The sequence below is a fragment of the Lontra canadensis genome, unplaced genomic scaffold, assembly GCF_010015895.1.
Source record: "Lontra canadensis isolate GAN:19392208 unplaced genomic scaffold, GSC_riverotter_1.0 scaffold22, whole genome shotgun sequence".
In the NCBI taxonomy this organism is placed as follows: Eukaryota; Metazoa; Chordata; class Mammalia; order Carnivora; family Mustelidae; genus Lontra; species Lontra canadensis.
This window is the reverse complement of record NW_022631016.1, coordinates 21,555,124-21,578,448: the sequence shown is the minus strand read 5'-3', so window position 1 is coordinate 21,578,448 and position 23,325 is coordinate 21,555,124.

The window sequence follows — 23,325 nt, the reverse complement described above, 5'->3', positions numbered from 1 at the left end:
ATTAGGAAAAAGCTAATATCTGACTACTAAAATGGGACTAGCCAGTTCTATGGCAATTCTGGGGAGCAAAAGCCCTGGCACCTAGAAAGAAAACACATTAGACCCTAAGAAGGATGGAGATAGGAAGACCACCAATAATCCTTTCTCTCTGAGTCAGCCCTGCATCATCCTTGATGAAAGGAAAACGCCTAGATACAGCTCATGCAAGCTCGAGAACATGACTGTGACCGTGACTCAGACTGCACTCTCCTTACCCTTACCAGGAAATCTAACTGAAACAGCAGAGGATGACCCCAACTTCTGCACCACATGATTATATTCCTATAGCTGTTAAACCCAATTACCAAATACTGGATGGATTAAAACATACATGGATTTATTTACTTAAAATTCTAGGGAGTCAGAAGTCCAAAATCAGGTGTGAGCAAGGCCACATTCCCTGCAGAGGATCTAGAGGAGAATTTGTTCCTTTGCTTTCCAAGGTTCTAAAGCCACATTCCTTGCATTTATTTCTTGGCTCATGGTCACTTCTTCCAACTTCAAAGCCAGCAGCATAGTATAGAACTTATCTTCTACAGTAGAACCTCTCTCTGTACCTCTCCTATAAGGATGCTTTGAACCAAAATTAGATTCACCTGGAAAACCCAGGGTAATTTCTGCATCTCAAGATCCCTAATTTAATCATATCTGCGCAATCACTTTTTTGCATGTAAAATAACAACAGTAGATATAAAATTTGGACATGTATATCTTTGGGGAACAACTTGAACCTTGGCAGATTTCTGGTTGGGCCCTAGGATTCTGCACTGAAGTCCAGGTTGCTGGCCCAGGTGATGTGTCTCCTGGAAGGCTAGAGATTTTTGGCCTGAGCATGTGCAATTCACTCTACCTTGTGAAGTCTGGTGGGTGGGGAGCGGGGTTGGGCAGGTCAGGGGTGGGAACAGTGAAGTGGGGGGCAAGGGGAGGATTGGGTTTTGCTCGGTAGATGACAATAGCTAGGCTCTTTACAGCCAACTGCATCTGGGACAAGGGGTATCTAACTTGTGGGTCATCTAGGTGTTTTTCATCCCAGGTCTCCCCTGCTGTCCCCAAAGTACTCTCGATATCCATGAAATGGGGCTTCTGGGAAGGATGGGCCAGAGCAGCTGCTCCTGAGGTCGGTTTCCTCCCTTCTGGGAGCCAGCTCTGACTCTACGTGCATCCCAGACCATCCTCTCTTTGCCTCTCCATCAGGACTCTCCCTCACAGTCCCACAAAAAAGAGAGAAAAAAAAAATTCAGCCTAACACCATCTACCTCAGGTCTCCAAAGTTTCACAACACATCCCACATACAAAATGCAGTCAAAATATATTAACCTCTTCTGAACATCCTCTGGCTTCTTGGGAGAGTTTCCAGAAGGTATATTTCACAGTTATTAAAGTCACATTCTGGAAATTTCTCCCTATGATGGAAGTTATCAAATTAAGAAAGGCAATACAAAATTCATCCTTGACTTTAACTGAAGTAATCAATAAAACTACCACAGCACAGGATGGCATTCTGGTTATCCTCAACACACTGGGGAGAATAAATTCTATGGGATATTACTTTCCACATGAGTATTTTTTTTTTAGGCTTCCAAGTAGATTATTATTTTTATATTTATTCTGCTAGTATTCCGTACTCCTCTTTATCATTTGTGTTGATTTATCTTGCTGTGTTTATCATTAGACTATGCCCTCTATAAAATGAGATCTCGTTTTGCTCATATTTTATATTCTGAAGAGCGTGGTACCGTGTGCTGTAAAATATGCTTTTAGTAAACTGTTGTTGGAAAAAAATGTCTGTAGAGCTATTTTTGTGGAATATTTTAATTGGGGTTTGAACAGCTCATTCAGGGCTTTTACTAAAGAGGCAATTGGGAGTCCATTGATGACTTTTTGAGTAGGAAAATTATATAGTCATACATGCAATTTAGTTAGATTAATTTGAAAGTGGTTTTTATGGTGCATTGGAGCAAGACATGCATGAGACAATTACTTGTGTTAGGAGAGTGTTTCAGTAGTCCAAATGGTAGTTGTAGTAGAGTTAATCCTAGGCGGCTGAGAGCCATGAAGGAAAAGAAACAAGATGTCACATGGAAATATGTTATGGAAATTAGAAAGAAAATAATCTAAAAATTCAATGATGCTGTAGTGGAAAGGATATAAGTGCATATTTATTTATTTAAAGTAGACCATTAATTACACCATTTTAATCTTATAACTGAAGGTTAAGTTCATGAATTAAGAAATTCTACCTATTTGTTTTGTGTTGATGGAAAAAATGTACGAATCACTCAATTTTTTGAATTTGTTATGTGAAGTCATAAATAGAATCTGCATTTGTGATATTTATCGAAGTCTTTATAGCCTACAAAATAATTAAGAAAATAGTCTTCATTTTTAATCAACACCCAAAGTACTAGCACTATTGAGTTTTAAAGAAATAACATTATCATTGTACTCTCTGATATAAAAGTATAACTCTAATTATAATTCATATAGCAAATGGCCTTTTAAACAGTATGTGGATTTTAGCTATGTTCTAATAATCTCCTATAAATATAAAATTTAAGTTTTTTCTGCCAGAAGTTGAATCTGTGTGATCTTCCAAGGAAAATATTATTAGAAAGGTTATTATTTTCTGTTTATATTAAATTAAAATATTCTTAAAATGTTGCTTTGCTTCTCTTCTTGAAATTGGATTTGAATTATCTATAAACTTCTAAAAATAACATACATATATGTGAATATGTATGTAAATATTAATCTTTATACAGATAATATCCCTAACTTTTATTATATTTTAAAATATTTTATAAAGGTAAGAATTACCATAATACAGAAACACATTTTAAAAAAATTAGAATTTAAAAGTTAATCATCATGTATTTATTCTATTTTAGTCTATGTTTTATTGTAGGAGACAAATTCAGTGGAGCATAGATATGCTCACTGTTAACAGGTAGAGTAACCCCTATATGCAAAGATATTGATTCAAATTAAAAATACCTAAAACTTACCTTCAATATACAGGCAAACTATTCATTGAAGTCTAAATGCATAAGAAGATTATAATTTTTCAATAGATTTTATTTTTTAGAACAGTTTTAAGTTCACAGCAAAATTGAGTGGCAAGTAGAGAGAGGAAGGTTTTTTTTTAGGGTTTGTTAAAGAAGTAATCTGAAAGACGTGGGAATTAAACGGACATAAAATTCTAGCACTTGCATTTGCATTAAATATTGAAAGATTATGTGTATTTTTACTGAAACTGGTTCACCTTGGCTATCGAGTACCTATTTTTATTTTTTTATTTAATTTTGTTGTTGTTCAAGAGCCTATTTTTAAATGCCAAGAATTTTTGAGTTAGGTGGTAAACAAAATAAAATATATTTTTAAAAAGGCAAAACACAACACATCTCTTTCTAATTATTTTGTGAAATTTTACCATCCCCTATTCTTTTGAGATTATTTTTGTCTATAGTATCTGTATGGTGGAAAAACCATGTAACATTGCACTACTATTAGTCTCTTCCTAAATATTTGGTCAGTAATAACACAAAGGTATTGTTATGGGTTGGATTATGTCCACCCAAAACTCATGTGTTGAAGTCCTATCACCATGTATCGCAAAATGTGACTGAGACTGTATTTAGTGATAGGATCAGCATTTAGTGATAGGTACGGAAGTAATCAAGTTAAAGTGAAATCTTTAAGGTGGTCCCTAATGACCGGTGACCCTATGACTGGTGTCTACAAAAAGGGGAAATGTGAGCACAGAGACATGTACAGAAGGAAGATGATGTGAAGAGACTTGGAGAAGACAACCACCTACAAGCCAGAAAAAGAGGCCTGGTGTAGACACTTCCTTCACACCCCTCAAAAAGAACCAAACCCTACAGACAACTTGATTTTAGACTTCTATCCTCCAGAAGCGTGACCAACTCCAACTTCACTTGGACCACTCGCTTTCAAAGCAGGCTCAGCCCATAAAGGCACGCACCTATGAAACACTGAATGAAGAAACTGTACCAGGCACCTGCTGTGACTTTCTTAGGATGTTAGAGTCTTTTGCTTGTCTCAGTACAAAACACTCAATAGTGGAGAGATGGTACAGGGACTTATTTTGCACTTCAGGGCACTATAATTTGGAGAAGTGTAAATGACTTAATGTCCTATATTCCTCATGTCCAAATGGGCATAACCTTTCCATACCACATATTTTTTGTTGAACAGTTAATAAGTGAGAAGACCCCTAGAGATCTGGCAAGTAAGTGCTTAAAAAGACTAGCTATTATTTTTTTGGTCATCATATTATTATGCCTCTCTCTGTGAGGGTGGGAGGTGAGCATATTTATCATCATGACAGGCTGTTACACATGGAGGCTCATTTAGGAAACATCTTGATGGAGATGGCATTGTTAAGATTTTAGAGTAAAGTGGACTTGGGCTTATTTCTGGATTTTCTGTCACATAGAACACAGTTTTGAGCATGTTTTCTAGATTTCCTGAAATCAGTTTATTCATCTTTACAATGTGTAATTAGGGTGCTTTTTAAAGAGGGTATTGTTTGACAAGATAATGTATGCAATGTGCTCAGATCGCTATTTGGTTTATGATAAATATTCAATAAATTATATCTGGTTTTTTATATTACTAATATTACTTTTATCATTACCAGTATCAAGATCATGTCATAGTTCTAAGGGGAGTGTGTAAATACTGTATTCATTATAAGATCTGCCGTAAATAATTCCTACAGGGGCTAAACATGTATAAAGAAGCTTTATGGACTTTTAGGTCTATTCTTGGTTGTAGGCATTCCCCACAGTAGTCAGACATGTTAAAGATAATAAATTAAGTAGAAAACACTTAATACTTAACTGCTGGTTTCTAGTAACTTTAAACTGCCTGCCTACCCCATCTCATTTATGGCCATTAATATGTTTTTCTATCTGGAAGTTAAATGGTTATTGATTATCTACTAAATTCTAGATATGAGATAAATAGTGATAAACAAAAGAAAGTCCCCAAGCTCAGGAAAAAAAAAAAATAAGCAAATTAATATGTGCCTGTCAGTGATGCTAACTCTGATAAAGAAAATGAAGTATGATTATGGGACAGATCATTTGTGGAAGGGTTATTTGAGTCAAAATAATCAATAAAGTCATCTTAGATAAGGAGACATTTGAATAAACACGTAAATAAAGTGAAGCAACAAATGATATTGACCGAGAGAGAGCATTCCAGGAAAAGAAACAATACAATCTAAAGCATGTGGGTATGTTTGGATGGTTCTGGAAGTACTAAAGAAGCCAGGGTTGGAAGAGGTGTGTGAACAAAAAAGAAAGTAGAAGGTAATGAAGTTGGAGCTGTTGTTAGGTATGTGAGGGTTGCTATAGCCTGTAGGGACTTAGAGAGCATAGTGGGGACTTTAAATTTTATTTTGTGTGAGATTATAAACTCCTGGAAGTCTTTGTATATAAACATCACATAATCTTAGGGCTCCCAGCTCAGTCGGTTGGGCATCTGCCTTAAGCTTTGGTCATAACCCCAGGGTCCTGGGATTGAGCCCCATATTGAGCTCTCTGATGAGCAGGGAGCCTGCTTCTCTCTCTCCCTCTGCCTGCAGCTGTCCCTGCTTGGACTCTCTCTGTCAAATAAATAAATAAAATCTTTATTTAAAAAAATTCACAGGGCACCTGGATGGCTCAGTGGGTTAAGCCTCTGGTCTTGGGATCATGGGATGGAGCCCCACATTGCGCTCTTTGCTTGGTGGAGAGCCTGCTTCTCTGTCTCTCTCTGCCTGCCTCTCTGCCTACTTGTGACCCCTCTCTCTCTGTCAAATAAATAAATAAAATCTTAAAAAAAACATAAAAATTCACATAATCTACATCAGTTTTGAAAGTGTTCTTAGCTGCTGGGTAGATATTATGATTTAAACAGACAAAAGCAGAAGCAGGGAGATCAATTTGGAAGTTGATACTATTTTCTATGCCTATCAGATAACTAGTTTGTAAATATCATCTTAAGTGAATTCATTATAAAGAGGAAACTTTTATTTTTATGGAGGTTATATCTCCTTACTTTGAAAAATAAGCCTCAGAATATTTTATCTCACTTTGTTTGTAAAGGAAATTTTATTATTATTCCATAAATTTCCCAAAGAAATTATAACAAATATTTATTTTCTCTTTTTAAAATCCCATGAAAACATCAATTTCATATTTGTCTTTTGCACCAACCTTAAAGTGTGTCATTTCTTAACTTATTTCAGAGTTTCATTGATCTCTCTTGACATGTAACTCATTCTCTAGTGAAGACATAAAATCTATACATTTCCACATTTTCCTTCTTTCATAGTAACTAGTCAAATGTTGCCAGCTCCTCACATCATGTGTGAGACTTGATAATCTTATGATCTTTCATACATTCTACATCTTCTACAAATCTTACAATTTCATTTCATGAATTATTTGTGCTATTTCACTGCATTGTAGTTATTGCTGTTGATAATTAGAAATAAGGACAATAAGTTGAGATAGTGGGTTGGGATAAATGTAATAAATATAATCTAATTTTATAATGATTCACTTGATTAGTAAATGATTTTATTTCATGATGACTTGTCGCTCTAATGAAAATCTAAGCTTCATCCAAGCAAATCAAGCTAGATATACTTGGGAGGAGGACACTGTCTTTAAATAATCAAATACATTTTATGGCTTATTGATATTTCAGTTGTTGTGAAAGGTTTATACCCGGTGATGCTGAGTAAGTGATGTATGATTTTAAGGACATGAAGTATTAAGGAAAACTCTTTCAATGTACTGAATTTTTCCTCCAATTTTTCAAAACTATTGTAAACCCAGGGCACCTGGGTGGCTCAGTGGGTTAAGCCTCTGTGTTTGGCTCAGGTCATGGGCTCAGGGTCCTCGGATAGAGCCCCACATCAGGATCTCCACTCAGTGGTGAGCCTGCTTCCCCCTCTCTCTCTGCCTGCCTCTCTGCCTACTTGTACTCTCACTCTCTCTGTCAAATAAATAAATAAAAATCTTATAAAAAAAAAAAAACTTTCTAAACCCAAATTCCAAAGGATTTATGCCCTCTTAGAACATATATCTGGAAGATCAAAAAGCGGTGTTGGTCCTCCATTGGTCTTTATTTATACCGAAAAAAATTTACCTAAGTCAGGACTTCAAGGTCTTAGGCAATCAGAAGGAAAACATGTGCCCAGTTGGGAATGTTCTTGAAAATATGCTATTAACAGTCTGTTAAATTTTCCATTGTAATGCTAAAAAAAATGACTTGGTAGGTCACAATCAAGATGCAAAATAAATTGGCTTTTGAGTATCTAAAATGTTTTTGCTGTGGCCAAGAGCAGACAAACACCATCAGATGCAAAGGAATGACCAGGTCAAATGAATTGCAGGAAATACAAAAACGGCAGAATGTTTAGGTTGTCTTGTGTCAGGATGGTACATATTTTGTTTAGCACAATATTGAAAGCCTGACTTGTTAGGAAATAAAATGAACATATGTCTAACGGGAAGCACATATGAATCTAATCTGCTGATAACCAAGTGATTAGAGAGGGGGCTACAGGTAATAAATGTACCCTGATTATTGAGAACACTTCAGGTAGTTCTATCTTTATTATTTTTTTTAAAAGAAGGATAAATAGCAACAACATGGGTTCCTCTGAAAATAATCTGCTGTAAAAGAGTAGCAGAGGCAATGGGAAAAAATCATGAAGCAAACGCATTAGTAAATGAATGCTTCTCTCTGTATATAGATGACTGATGATAGATAGATAGATAGATAGATAGATGATAGATACACAGATACATAGAGATGGCTAGTTATATAAGATATTCTATGAAAACCCTCTCCTATGCTCTGGAGCTAAAAAGACATAGTTTCTGCCTTTAGAAATCTTACGAGTCGGGGGAAGAAGGACAGATAAACCTATACTCATGGTAAAAATGTGCTATCGTCATTACCAACTGTTGCACAATACGTTATGAAAATACAAAACAAAGTAGATTTAATACTAGATATTAGTTGTCAATACATTTTTAAAATGCATGAGTCTATGGAAACAAAATATTTAAACATCAGAAACAATATGTGTTTGAAAGAGACTATATGTATTGGAACTCAAATAAAGACATATTTTGAGCAAACTAAAACTTCAAAAGCAAAAAAATATTTACATGGATTAGTGATGTAAAAATAGTTTTGAGAATCTGCCAGCATTTAAAGAAAACTGGGAGAGTGATAACGGAAATTAAAACAGAATATGCTGGATGAAGATGTTAGCGAATACAGATTAAACTGGTGAATATGTAGTGAAGATATAGAAACTTGGTGGAGATAAAAGGAGAAAGAAACTATAACCAGAGAAAAAGTCAGAGTACAACAAAGGTGAAAATAACATATCATTCATATCAAGAAAGTAAAAATTAAAGTAAAATAAGCAAACTAGACAAAACTGAAAAAGGTGGCATATTCAATTTATAAATATTCATTAATAAAAATCAGAAATAGCATATAGTTGATAAAAAGAGTAGATATTTATCTGAAAATAAGATTCTTAGAATTTTATAAAATTAAAGAAAATACACTTTAAAAGCATAGTATCATCTAATTAACAAACAGGGAAAAGACTTGGACAGGTGCTCAACAAATGAATATTTCCAAATCGTTCAGAAATATTTAAAATGAAAACAAAATTATTAGCTATCAAGGAAAACAAAGGGCCCAGAAAGGTTTGCATAGTCAATGATTAGTCAATTCACATTAGACAAAGGTACAAAGGCAATTCAATGGAAGATGAACAGACCTTCAATAAATTATCTAAGAATAACTGGCTGCCTGCATGCAAAGAATGATTCCTGACACATACATGGCAAATTATACAAAAGCTAACTTAAAATAGGCAAACACATAAATGCAAAACAAAAAACTATAAAATTTATAGAAAAGAAAAGATAGAAGAAAACTAACATGATCTCAGGTTTCACAATGAAACTTATTTATTTATTTATTTGAGAATGAAAAAGAGTGAGCGAGTGAGGGGGAGGGAGAATCTCAAGCAGACTCAGCACTGAGTGTAGAACCCAACACAGGGCTCAATCTCACCACCTTGAAATCATGACCTGAGCCAAAGCCAAGAGTAAAGTGCTTGACTGACTGAGCCACCCAGAACCCCCAATGAATTTTACATATGACTCAAAAACACATTTTATTAAATAAGAAAGGTGAATTGGATTTTATAAAAATTAAAAATTTTGTTCTGTGAAAGACATCTTAAAATGGAAATAAAAGCAATGGATTGGAGTTAATATTTGTAAAACACATTTATGACAAAGGACTTACACTCAGAATATATATAAAGAACTATTAAAATTCAAATGTAAGATAATAATATCCCAATTTTTTTAAACAATACATCAAAAAATCAAAAAAGATCCTTCACCAAAGAATATATATGATAGTAAATAGTCACATGGAAAGATATTCAACATCAGTAGTTATCAGGAAAATATGATTTTAAATAGCAGTGAAATAACCATAATATCAGTAAATATCTGTTATAACAGCTAACTCCCATACATTGTTGCTGGAAAGAGAAAATGATACAGCCACTCTGCAAAACAATTTGGAGGTTACTCAAAAAGGTAAATACACATGTATGACTCATAAATTATATTCCTAGTTTTTTATCCAAATTTATAAAAAGCTGTATATAAATATTTATAACAACTTTATTCACTATTGACAAAAACCTAAAACACTTTAAATATGTATCAACTGGTGGAAAAAATAGACCAGCATATTCATACAATAGGGTGTTATTCAGTAATAAAAATTTACATAACAGCACAAATGAGTTGCAAAAATCTAGGTTCAAAAATCTACACTGTGTGTGGTTCCATTTATATGGTAATATAAATCAGATGAGACTATAAGGACAGGACAATTATGGATACAACTTCAGACAGGGATTAATAGAGGGGTACGGGTGAAGAGGGAGGTAAACTCAATGGGGCAGCCCAAGTTCATTTTTGAGATGATAGAACTAGTCTGAATGGTCAGTATATTTTAAACCGCATGACTGTCTGGAAACAGATTTATTTCCAGAGTGGACACATGGCTTTGTGCAAAACCAAATGATCAGAGATATACAAATTATACCACTATTATCGTCCACCACATTCACAATGGAATGACTAAAATTAAATAACTAAGCAAGCAAGTGAATAAATAAATGACAAATTACAAATTTGAAGATGTGGAGCACCTAAGATTTAATATACTAACTGCAAAAGGGTAAACCGGTATAACCATTTGGGAAAATTTTGACAGCATCCCTTAAATTCAGTGCATGCATATGCAATGACCCAGAAATTCTACTCATATATAAACAATCCTACATATACACATGTGTATTTTCCATATATTTGCATCTATCAGTCAAGTACATATGCAAATGTGTCTGAATTTGTATTATCCATAATTATTCAAAATAGAAACTCCACAAAAGGTCAGCAACACTTGAAAAGATACATGCTTTTGCCTATATTCCCATAATGGAGTATTAAACAGCAGTGAATTGAACAAAGTAGCACTTGTACATCACTATCATAATTCTAATGGTGTATGAAGGAAACCAGATATAAAAGGTCTGTTTCACTCCATTTCTAAAAAATTCAAAAATAGAAAAAATAATCAAGACGTGTATTAGTTTCCTTTTGTTGCTATAGATTATTATCTCAAATTTAATGGTTTTTTTTTTTTTAAGATTATTTATTTATTTGGCAGAGAGTGAGAGAGGGAACACAAGCAGGTAAAGTGGGAGAGAAAGAAGCAGGCTCACCACTGAAACTTAGTGGTTTAAAACAACACGAATCTATTCTGTTATAGTTCTGGAGGTCAGGTGTCTGAAATGGGTCTCACTGAGCTCAGATCACCGTGTGGGCGTGGCTGCATTCCTTCTGGAGGATCCAGGGGGGAAGCCATTTCCTCTCCATCCAAAGAATGCTTGAAGTCCTAGATTTCACGCTGCCCCCTTCATTGCATATTCGTCTTCAAAGTCAATGATTATTTTCACACCAACTTCTGCTTCTGTTGTTTTGAGGACCCTCGTGATTAAGTTGGGCCAAATGAATAATTCAGAATTACTGCCTCAATTGAATAGCAGCCTTAATTCATTCTCAACGTTAATTCCTCCTGGCTGTGTTAACATAACATATTCATAGATACCAAGGATTAAGATATGGTCATCTTTGAGAGTCCGTTATTCTCTCTCACCAAGTGATAAAAAATTAGAATATCGGTTACATGTTCATAGGAAGAATGATCTGTAGGGACTAAGGAGGCTTGTGGTATTACTAAGGTCCTATATCTTGATCCGGGTTGAATTTACAAGTTATCTTCCCTTTGAGTGGTGACAGGAGCTTTAAGAACTACATTCATATTTTTTCACACTCTTAAGTGATGTATTAAACTTTGACAAAATGGTACATAAACACAAAAAAAGGATATATAAAGGGATTCTTAATGTAAAATAATATAAAACATATAGTAAGAGTAAATGGATAATTGTAAGAAAATTTAAATTACCTTTTTTTCCAGAAAGGAAATATTATACAATAATATATAATATGCTTAACATGGCTTTTTAGCCAAGCAATTACTTTGATAGAGACTTTAAAATTTATGAGAAATGTTTTCAATGATACTTTTAGCCTTCCAGGAACATTTAATGAGATAAAGGTATTCCAATGTATTTGAATCATATCATAAACATAATACCAAGAGCTGACAGAAATATCATATAAGATTCATGTTTATCTATTTGCTTATTGCTAGCTAAACTAGCTGCTTCATGGCAGAAGTGTCTTTTAGTGCTATACCCACTTTCAAAACAGTGAATTTTTTAGTTATGGTATCTTTATATACTAGCATTTATATTTTCTTTAAACTAAGTATACCTTCTATATATTTAATATGACAATGTAATTTTAGTTACCTTAAGTTTTTTTAAGTATACCTATATTCTATAGCAGTATAGCTTTCATTACATAAAACATAGTACTATTTTTTTCATACTTACCACTTCTAATAGAAACACTTTTTAAAATTTATTATCACCTCCTTTTATTTTTCTTTCCTAGAATTTTTCCACTTTCATCATTAAGCTCTACTGCCTGGACCTCTATAAAAACAGGAATGCACTAGAATTGTATATGGATATAGGATTATGTTATACAGTTTAAATTTGAATGTGTCTATTTTAGTGTCTTTACGAAACACTCCATAATTTTGTTTCTATTCCAATATGTAAAGTACATATTAGGCAGGTTATTTTAAGATAAATAAACTGACTGAAATGGCCAAATGCCTTTATTCAGCAAACATACATACTATAAACATTTCAACTTTTCTTGATGGGGGCTTAATTCAAAACGCACTTAACTAATTTGCAAAGTTTCTATCCCGCTGCAGTAACTAATATGTCAGTCTGCAGTTACCAAGACATTTTTTGGTCACTTTTCCTGAAATATTCCTCAAAACAGTGATTTGCCCATAATGTCTCTGACTGCTGTATTATCAGAAGTTGCTTTCACCTCTCCTAAATCATAAAGTGATGTGCACAATTCTTATTAACTCTACTGACTAGAAATCCTTAAGAAGTGATTGATGTGACCATTCTGAAATGAAGCGGCTCCCAGCATTCCAACAACAAAGGTGACCACCAAAGATGATGGACCACTAAATTCTGCGGGAGAGAGAATTTTTCTATTAAGGTATGATAAACAAGAGCAACTTCTGTGTCCATTTACTTTTCATTTTGCTTTAACGTCTTCATTTTTTTAATTTAACTTTTCTAATCCATCTTAACTCAAAAGTAGCGTATCAAGTATCAGTTTAAAAAAAATAACTATAAAAGTGTTTGCAGACCCTGCACCTTTAAATAGAATGACAAATAAAGTATGGTTTGATAATTTCATCAAATGTAATTCTGTAATTTCACTACGAAGTTAATAATGGTCTTTCTATACTTGCCAGATTTTTCCTGCAGTCATTCAGTTAGTCGTGTAGCAAAGGCTACTTGTAGTGATTCTAAAATTCAGAGTTCCTTGTAAGGATTTGCCAGTATAATATTACCGCTACATGCAATCACAACAGAATTAGTGTTGGGACTTTGAAGGTGAATTTAACCGAATTTTCATGTGCTTATAATAAATTGTATAGGTATATAATGTGAACATATAGGTTTCATGTGTGTATTTTTGCCATTGTGCAAGAAATCGTTCCTTTTCTTGATATATGCTTTAAAAACAAACTTTAGTATATCCACAGATAAGTATTTCCATCTTTGCTATATTTATGTAAGCATAAAAATGAATGACTGAATCCTACTACCCTAGCTATATAGATCTGCAACATTTCCAGAACCTGTCCTACTGATAATAACAAGAGTGGCAAATTTTATTAGATCTAGAGTTCCGTGCCATTTAAAAAAATCATTCACTTCAATATTTATGTAAATGAATTGTAAAATATTCAGTGACTGTTACATTTCTGCCCCTTTCTTTTCCAGTTACTGATCAGGAAGTTAGAATGAATTATTATTGCTGGCTTACTCAAAATTTGAATAATTTAAATATTATTTGCTTTCTTTCCCATGCCATAATTTGGCATCAAACTATGCTAACTACATGCAGAGTTAGCAAACTAGAGGTAAGGGAATTCAAAACTAATTCATATTTTGGCTAGTGCGCAAAACACTCTGTTAAGTAATCCACCTGTGTTAGAATTCTTATGTTCTTTAAATCCTTTTTGATGGGTGCTAACCATTTGAATGGTTTCAAATTAAAGGACAACAACACAATGGGAATCACACAAAAATAATAATGGCTAACGTTTATTGAGCTTATACTATGCAGCAGGCAACACACTGTGATTTTTACCAGGACTGAATCATTTAATCCCCAACTGATACATTACCCATTACACATATAAGCAAATTAATTTGCAGAGAGAGTAAGCGAACTTCCAAGTTAAGGTAGCTTGTCCATGGAAGGATTTAAGATATCTTACATCCAGTCTCTAACACAATCATGTGTGGCTACATATATGGGTTGTCTCAACACAATACACTTTTAAAAGCCAAGTAGTTCTATTTAATTAGCTTTTGTTGAGGGAAGGTCAGTAAATGTATCTTTAACGTGTTTTAACTGAAGGAATTTGCCAACTCCCATGACCCTGAAATATAGCCTGGACTAATGCTCTGTCCATTCACTGGCCCTCTTTCCAGAACATTAAGGTACGTTCCCACTTTCCCAGTTCTATTGACTTTTATACCTAAAATAGGTATTTATCTCCCATTACCTGTTTTCCTTCAGTGGTCACTTACTTAAGCTGATAGTCACATTTAATTTGCTCAACTATTTTATTGGATTCAAAATTTTTAATTAGATATATTTAGGGATCAAATTATGTATATGCTCTAAATATATATTATCAATTTAGTCATGGCAACTAGTCCCAGATAATATATTTTACAAGATATGTATGCAGAAACAATAATGAGTACATAAATATAAATATATCAAATACCACTTAAACATCTAGTGTGTCATAGAATAAAATAAATCATTTCATATCTATGAAAAAGTGAACTACATGCTTTTTAAATGCAGTATGATTTTAAGGGTAGCAAGAAAATTAGTAATATCAACAAAATGAAGTGCTGTAAAATTCGTAGTAAGATTGTTCTTGAATCCTCACCTCGTAATGCCCCTTAGAAGTGCCGTGTACACTAACTTGTTTTCAAGTTTGTTATTTCCTGGAACTAGAATTGTCCTTTCCTAACAAGAAAACAAATTTCTATCTCAATTCAAAATTCAGTAACATACATAAGCAAAACAATATGACCATTTATATTCAAGGTAATAAAAAGGGCATGCGTGTGTACCATAACTACTGGTAGTAACATTGATTTGAATTTTTCTAGCCAAAATAATAACACATACATACATACACACACGGCCATGAATACCAAAACACAATCACTATTGTAGATTGCACCATTCTCCTGAGAATCCTAACCATTGAGTAAAATAGAAAAAAACACATGGTGTTCAGTTATACAGCTGCACAAAATAAATAAAATCTATATGCTATATATGTCATCAATGGGTAAAAATTAAAATGGTAAGAAAATCCTACCAGGAGGAGCAAAGAGCAAGGATAAGCAAAACAATTAAACAGAATAGTAAGTACAAAACAAAAAACAAACAAACCCTCAAGTGTGTAGACAATTATTTTAGGAAAACTGAGCTTAATCTTTTTAGTATCTGTATGGGAAACAAAACTTGACTCCTATATCATTTTATTCTTGAAAACCAATCCTGAGGTAATCGTAGATTTGAATGTTGATGATGAAACTATAAAGCTTCTAGAAGAAAACATGGACGATTGGTTTCAAGTCTTGATATTTGGAATTTTTTTTTAACAAATAACACAAAAATCACTAATTTTAAGGGAAAATATTTATAATGGAACTTCATTAAGTTTATATAAATTTGTTCATCAGAAGATCCCCTTTGTAAAGAGGAAAAGAAAGCAACAGTGTAGTAGCAGATACGTGCCAGATAAATACCAAAGAAATACTGAGCCAGAATACTCTAACTTCTGCAAGTTAAGAAAATCATATTGAAGATACAATTTTCAAAGTCTTTTACAAAATTGGACATCCAGCTGTTCCATAAGAATGTATTAGCTGTTTAACCTCGATAGTGGTCAAGAAAATACAAGACAAATTGCGATATGATGTCATTTCATCTCCTCTGGATGGGAAAATTAAAAACAAAACAAAACAAAATAATAATGCTGAGGGTTGAAATACACATGGAGAAGTAATAATTCTAATGACTCCTGGTGTAAGTAAATTATTTAAGACACTTTGGAAAATTTTTTAAATTGCCTACTTAATCGGTATTTATACATTCTCTTAGATTAAGGTAGATATAGAGAGAGATAGATAGTAGTATACAAATATAGATGACAGAGACATGCAAATAACAAAAATGACTACATATATGCACTAATAGATGTGTGTGCAAATATATCTAGCACCACTCTTCATAACAGCCCACTTAGAAAAAAACTGGATGTTCAACAATAGAATAAATTAAAGTATTAAAATGATATATGTTATAATGATGCTGCCTAACACAACCATTACCAGATATAGAACATTTCCATCAGAGCAGTATGTTCATTGTACAGTGCTTCATAGGAAAGAAGCAGAATTAATCTGTGCTACACACAACCGCATAGATAAATTTCACAAACATGAAGTTGATTGAGAGAAATCAGTCACCAAAGAATGCTGTATTGATTCATTTACATAAATTATAGGCAACCTCATCTGTAATGCTAAAAATCATGATGTTTATTTTTCTTTTGTCAACTAACTAGAAATTAATGAATGAAAAAGAGCATGAAAGGTAGATTCTGAAACATGATTAATATTTATTTCTTAATCTGGGAAATAGGTACATTGGTATATTCATTTTGTGACAGTTCATAAACTCTTCCCTAATTTGTTCACATTAAATAAGAAATGGCATTTCAAATGATCAGGAAAAAAGAGAAAGGAAACCTGAGAAGATCAAAATAATTAGAAAACAAAACAAAAAATTTGGCTTAATATCCATTTTCTTTTAATGGTGTCAATTTTCAACTTGTCAGGAAATGCCTTCTAATTTTCAATCTGTATATAATTATCTCAATGCAGATTAATAGACGTTTAACTCACACATATGAAATATACTCTTTCTTACAAGGGCTATAAACCACTTGCTAAATTAAATCAATTTGATAACATGAATTATTATAGGATAAATAAATGTGTATAAATTTGAAATTTCATATTCATATATGTACTGGGAAATCATATTATTGAATAATTTTACTGAAATTGCACTCCTTGCATTACAAAGGGACCCTTTTCCAGTTAAAAATTGAGCTGATGCATCAGACTCTCTCAGTTACCCACATGGTCTCAGTGTTTCACTGATGTGAAAACAAAATCTTTTTAATATAAATCATAATTAAATGCCACCTAAGCACATATGTATAATTGAGAAAACATCGTACTTGTTCATGGTCAAATATCACTAAGAATTCCATTACCAGTTTCTCGAAATCCTTTCTCGTACAATAGATTAAAACCATGAAAAACAAACATGAATTTCTTAGAGTGCCACTGAATTTTAGAGAGCTATCGGTCCATCTTTTTACTGAACCACTTGTTTTTAAAGTCAGGGAAACTTTCTTCAAGTGACATTGAACACAGAAACCCAATATATTAAAAAAACAGTTCAACGCTTAAAAAGTGGTGTTCTGTATGAAAAAGCAGAAGAAAGAGGCTGCAGCATATTTCTCTGTTCCTTTAATTTCCCAATACCCCTCGGCTGAGGCCCTAGAACAACTTCAAGTAACCATTATACATAGTCAGAAAACTGAGAATCAAATAACAGATTTAGTTGATGCTTTGGGTTATTGAAACAAAATCCATGAGATAATACAGGTGAAGCATTTTATTCAGTTTTACATATTTGGACAGTGATAAAATGAAGAGAGAATTTTCCTCTCCTTTAGAAAAATGTTTATTTGCAATCCCCAGTGACATACTTTCCACTTGGTATTACGCCTCCGTAGTCCAGAATTACATTTACAGTAAAAGCAAGTCTGTTGACTTGTTGAGGTAAATTTTTCTGCACATTCTTTTTCTTTTTCTTCCTGCTCAATTTCTTTCATGACCAGAGTCCTGAGTTTGAGAAGAGATGTAGTAGTGTCTTCTGGAGTTCCTTACTAGTTCTTCTGGCATTTTGGTAAAACTTATGTTTTCATAGAAACAATCCGTAAAGAAATTTCTTCTGGATCTTATATAACATTCTTAACGAAAGGAGTAGTGTATTTTCGTCACCTTTAGTAGTTTTACTTATTAATTAATTTTGATTTTTTTCTTATTTGAAAGGAAAACATTTTGATTATCTCCTTGAGTGAAGGAGACAATCTAATCTATCTTTTAGATGCCCTAGTTAGGGGTATAGGATACAAAATGGGATTATAACAATTCCATAGGCATATCTGATAGATATGTGAACTGATGAAATTAATTGATGAATTAAGCCTATTATAAAAAGCCTCCCCCAAGAATCTAACAACACGCAAATGTATCTATCTGTCCCATTAAGGATAATAAATGTAAGGACAATGTGAAAAATTGAGTGAGAAGAAGAGGAAATGGACAGGGAAGGATTATAAGACATATCTAGGAATTGGGTTAAAATCCTTAGAATATATGGACGTGGCATCTGTAGCTATTTAATTAAGCAAGATCCTATAAACATAGATTGTATGAAATGAAATAATAAGAGAGCTCATCCTGGCATTTTGCTTTGAAAACATTAGCATGATGATCCATCTACAATGACGACAATTTGCTTAATTTCCTGACACAAGCCTAACTCAAAGGTATGTTGCTATAGCTTGTTATTGATGAATCAGCTAGGATTTGTCAAAATATATGGAAAAAAAAAAAAGTAAACCATCTCAAAAGAAAAAGATTAGATTGTTTCATCATCCTTGTGTGTCACACACCTACATAATACAGAGGGCCAAGGGATCAGCTCTATTTCTGGCTATAAATTATAGATGGGTGATTTCATCCATTTTGTTTCTGACAACTATTTGATAGTTTATTCTATTATAGGTTTTGAGCATCTTTTGAGAAAATTGTTATGGTACTCTCTTCTCCTTGTTACTGTGTCTGCACACATAAGATTTACATTGAATCCTGAGATGTGGTTATTAGGTACAATGGCTATTTGGGGTCTTGAAGGAGACAAGATTGGGGAGCTGATGGAGAGGAAATGGAGGCAAGGTTGTGAATGACACTCTCAGAAGAGTTTCACGATCTGAATCTCTTTATATCACACATGAAAAATCACCAGAATATTCCCACTGGAAAGGGGGCTCTTAAAAGTGGACAGAATAACATGTTTTATCAATAACCAGTCATAACTCACACTCTGCAGGCTCATGACCACACACACACAAATTCCTATGAATACATAGAATGGGTATCACCTCCCAAGACTGAATAGTTTTTGTCATCACAGTTTCTAGTTTTCCAGCAAAAAAATCCAAACTCTATCTGATGACATAGTGCTGTTTTCAAAGACAGCAGCCAGTTGCATACAATGTTACAGGTTGACCATATTGGAATTTTGTGATGAGAAGAGTGAATGAATAATGGAATAGATATTAATATTGGATTTGGAATATGTGTTCCTTGGGCCTCTGGGAGTGTCAGGAAATACTTGTTTACATACCAATTTAGTCAGTTGGAGGATTCTTTCTCTCCTTTTCCCTCTATTCTTCCCCTTCCCTATTTTCTCTCTCTCTCAAATAAATAATCTTTAAAAATTAAAAAATAAAATAAGGACCTTAAAATGGGAGATTATCCTCAGTTATCAGAGTGTGCCTGATGTAATCAGAAAGGAAGGAAGATCAGAGTTTAAAGCAGGACAAGTGAGAACAAAAGCAAAGATTGCAGTGATGGGAGAAAGAGGTCTCCAGTTAAAGAATGCTGATGAACTCTAGAAGCTGAAAAGCCAAGAAAATGGATTCTCCCTGAAAAATATTCTGGAAGGGACAAGCCCTCCAGACACTTTGCTTTTAGCCCAATAAGATCTATGTACTTCTGATCTTCAGAACTGTGAGATAACAAAAGTACCTTTTACAGCAGCAATAGGAAACAGGTACACAAAGTTTGTTCATGGTGTTTCCAGGATCATAACTGGTTACTGTTCTCCCAACAACCATGGCTATGAGCTTCCCTTTCATACAGGAAATGATTGTCAGCAATGATATCCACCCAAAGTTGCCCCCCCCCCCAGTCTTACTGGAGTCCTGAGCTTTAGTTTCTATCATCTAATAGAAAGATCATAATGCATCAAGTATGGTAACATTCCTGGAGTATAAAGCAAGTTGAAAAGATAGAAAAAACAGGGGTACCTAGGTAGCTCAGTCGGTTAAGTATTTGCCTTCAGGTCAGCTTATGATCCCAGGGTTCTGGGTTCAAGCCCTGCATTGGGCTTCCTACTCCACAGGGAGCTTCCTTCTCTCTCTCCCTGCCTGCAGCTCCCCCTGCTTGAGTTCTCTCTGTGAAATAAATAAATAAAATCTTAAAAAAAAAAAATGGAAAAACAAAATAAAACCTCAGGCTTACATTCTTTCCTCAACTTGTAACTTTACTGAATTATATATTGGGATTGAAAAATGCCAAACACTCAGGCAACATCCTACCCTGGTGACAGTTAACTGAACCCATTGCTTCCTAAATAGGGAAGGCGTCGTCAGAGTGTGTTAGTGCGACAGTCTCTAAGAAGCAGATGCCGAAGAAGGCTTTTTAAAACTTGTAAGAGTTTCATTAGAAAAAGCATCTAGGAGAGCAAATGGAGTGGTAGCAAGGAGAGGCTGGGTCAGTCGTCAGATCATAATATTTGAAGTCTGACCCTGTGAAGTAGAGAAAGAAGAAAGTTTGAGTAAAATTGTCAGTACTGCCTAAATTTAAACAAGGCTGCTGAGGATTTCTTGAACAAAAGGTCTGTGAGTTCCAGTAGTGAACTCATCTTTATCCCCTATTTCTTGCTGTACTCACCTAGGCTTCCATACAAACACAGCGCCATATTTCCAAGTACAGTATCCCGGGCCTTTGGTCACTTGTGGTCACTGTATTTGGATGTCTGTGAGGTGTATGACCTCATGGATACCACGTGTGGCAATACCAGGAAGCAAACCCGTTCTCCTGAGGCAATGATCCAGTGGCTCACCTGATACACTATAAATATTTCACATGCTGTCAATAATCAACTTAACCCATTTTTTTCATAGGAAGCACATTAGAAAAATGAAAACTTTTAATGCTGTCTTGGACTCGAAGCCAAAAATCCTAAATTTTAGAACAAATCTATTGATCTTGAACTACAGGATCCATTATGCAATTCTTTTTTATTCTCGGTTAATTTACAAATTATTTTCTAATAGATATTTCTTTCTTTTTTTTTAAGATTTTTATTTATTTATTTGAGAGAGAGAGAGAGAGAGCAAAAGAGAGTGAACACACAAGCAGAAGCAAAGGCAGAGGGAGAGGGAGAAGAAGACTCCCCACTGACCAGGGAGCCCGATGGAGGGCTCCATTCCAAGACCCTGAGATCATGGCCTGAGATGAAAGCAGATGCTTAACCAATTGAGCCACTCAGGTGCCCCAGCATTTCTTTATTTAAAAAGTTAATCAACACATTTCTGCTGATAAGATAGGTAGATATACACAGAGAAACACACACATATTTCTATTTCTATTTCTATTCCAACATTCAGTGACATTTTCAGGAAAGCTTAGTGTTCCAGTCCTCTATATATGTACGTATTTATGTTTGTATATATCTACCTATCATCTATCTGTCTATTATCTATCTATCATCTATCATTTTAGGTGAATTATCCTTCAACAGAGGCACCGTTATAGTATTTTTTTTCTGTATATTGCAGAAAGAGGGAAATTCAATCTTCTAAATAACTATAGAAAACAGACCCTTAACTGTAGAAAAGAAACTGAGGGTTGCTGGAGGGGAGGTGGGTAGGGAGATGGGTTAAATGGGTGATGGATATTAAGGAGGACATGTGTTATGATGAGCAGCTGGTGTTATACAGAAGTGTTGAATCACTATATTGTACACTTGAAACTAATATTACACAGTATGTTAACTGGAATTTAAATAAAAACTTGAAAAAGGTAAATAAATAAATAAATAATCCTGTATGCCTTACTCCTAAAGCTCAATGATAGAAGTACCACTTACATTATATCTGATTTTTTTAAAGTATATGGAACTATTCAATGGATGATTGTTTTTCAGTTCATAAGGAAACTAAAGAGGAAATAATATCACCATTCTTTTTTTACAATTTGGCAAATTACCAAAAAAAGGCAGCTCATTTTATCATAAAGGTGATTTAGGACAGACAATCTTTACATATGGATGCTATAAATTAGCACTAACAATGCTGGTAAATTTTAGATAATGTGTTCAAAGTATTTTCCATAAGACATATTCATTTTGCCTCTCATTCTTCCACCTGTTCAAACAAGATTAGCCCCTGCTAGCAAAAATAAAAATAAACAGTTCAGAAAGAATCAGACGTCACTGAATTTATTAAAGACAGAGTTGTTTCAGCTGAGTATGTCATCATCCGTTCCAAAATCTACATTTATGAAGTATAAGTGTATTTCTTTAAAGAGGTGAGAGAATTTCCTGCTTTATATAATTTGGATTTGAAATATTACAATATAAATAAATAACTAGGTAATTTCACATGTAAGATAGCAGTTTATTAAATACTGCAGTTAAATATTAAATTTAATTGCATGCTTATCTAGAATTCTGAATATATAAAATAAATATCCCATTTGGGATATAAGCCATTAACATATAATGGACAGTATTTATGATTTTTCCTGCTAATTTTTCTTAACCCAATTATTTCAGCATAGTCACATATAAGTTAGAGTCTATCCATGTGAAAAATTACAATTGGTAAATTCGTGTTCATCACTGATTAAATACTTCAACAAATTGTTGTGTTTATACTCTGTGTGAGAATTGTTCTAGACTCTGGGGATAAAGCAATGAATAGAAGATAAATTTCCTACTACCAAAAGCTTGTAAAATGCATACTAGGTTAAAAATATGCTACAAAATGAGGAGTGAGCATATTTGGAAGGAAATCTAGGAAGAAAAACTCATTCAAGTGAGCAAGTGGTAGCCTCTCTGGTTTCTTGCACAGTGAATGTTGGAAGGAAGAAGAAGACAGAGACAGAGACAATGAAAAAAGAAATATATGCCCAAGATAGAAGCCATGCTCGTCTTATAACCTAATGTTGGAAGTGACTTTGTGTCACTTTTGCCATACTTTCTTTAGATTATAGTCAGGAAGACCACACTTGAGAGGAGGGAAATCCATTATGGGTAAATCTTCAAAACTACCACCATTCCATCACTCTAAAACATTTGATTGGATTACAGTAAGTGAGTCACTATTGGAAATTTGTTTTACCTTCTTTTTTTATTGTTGTTGTTTTATCAAGATATAATTGATACATGACATTGTATTAGTTTAAGGTGTTTATTTGCTATATTTATATATTGCAAT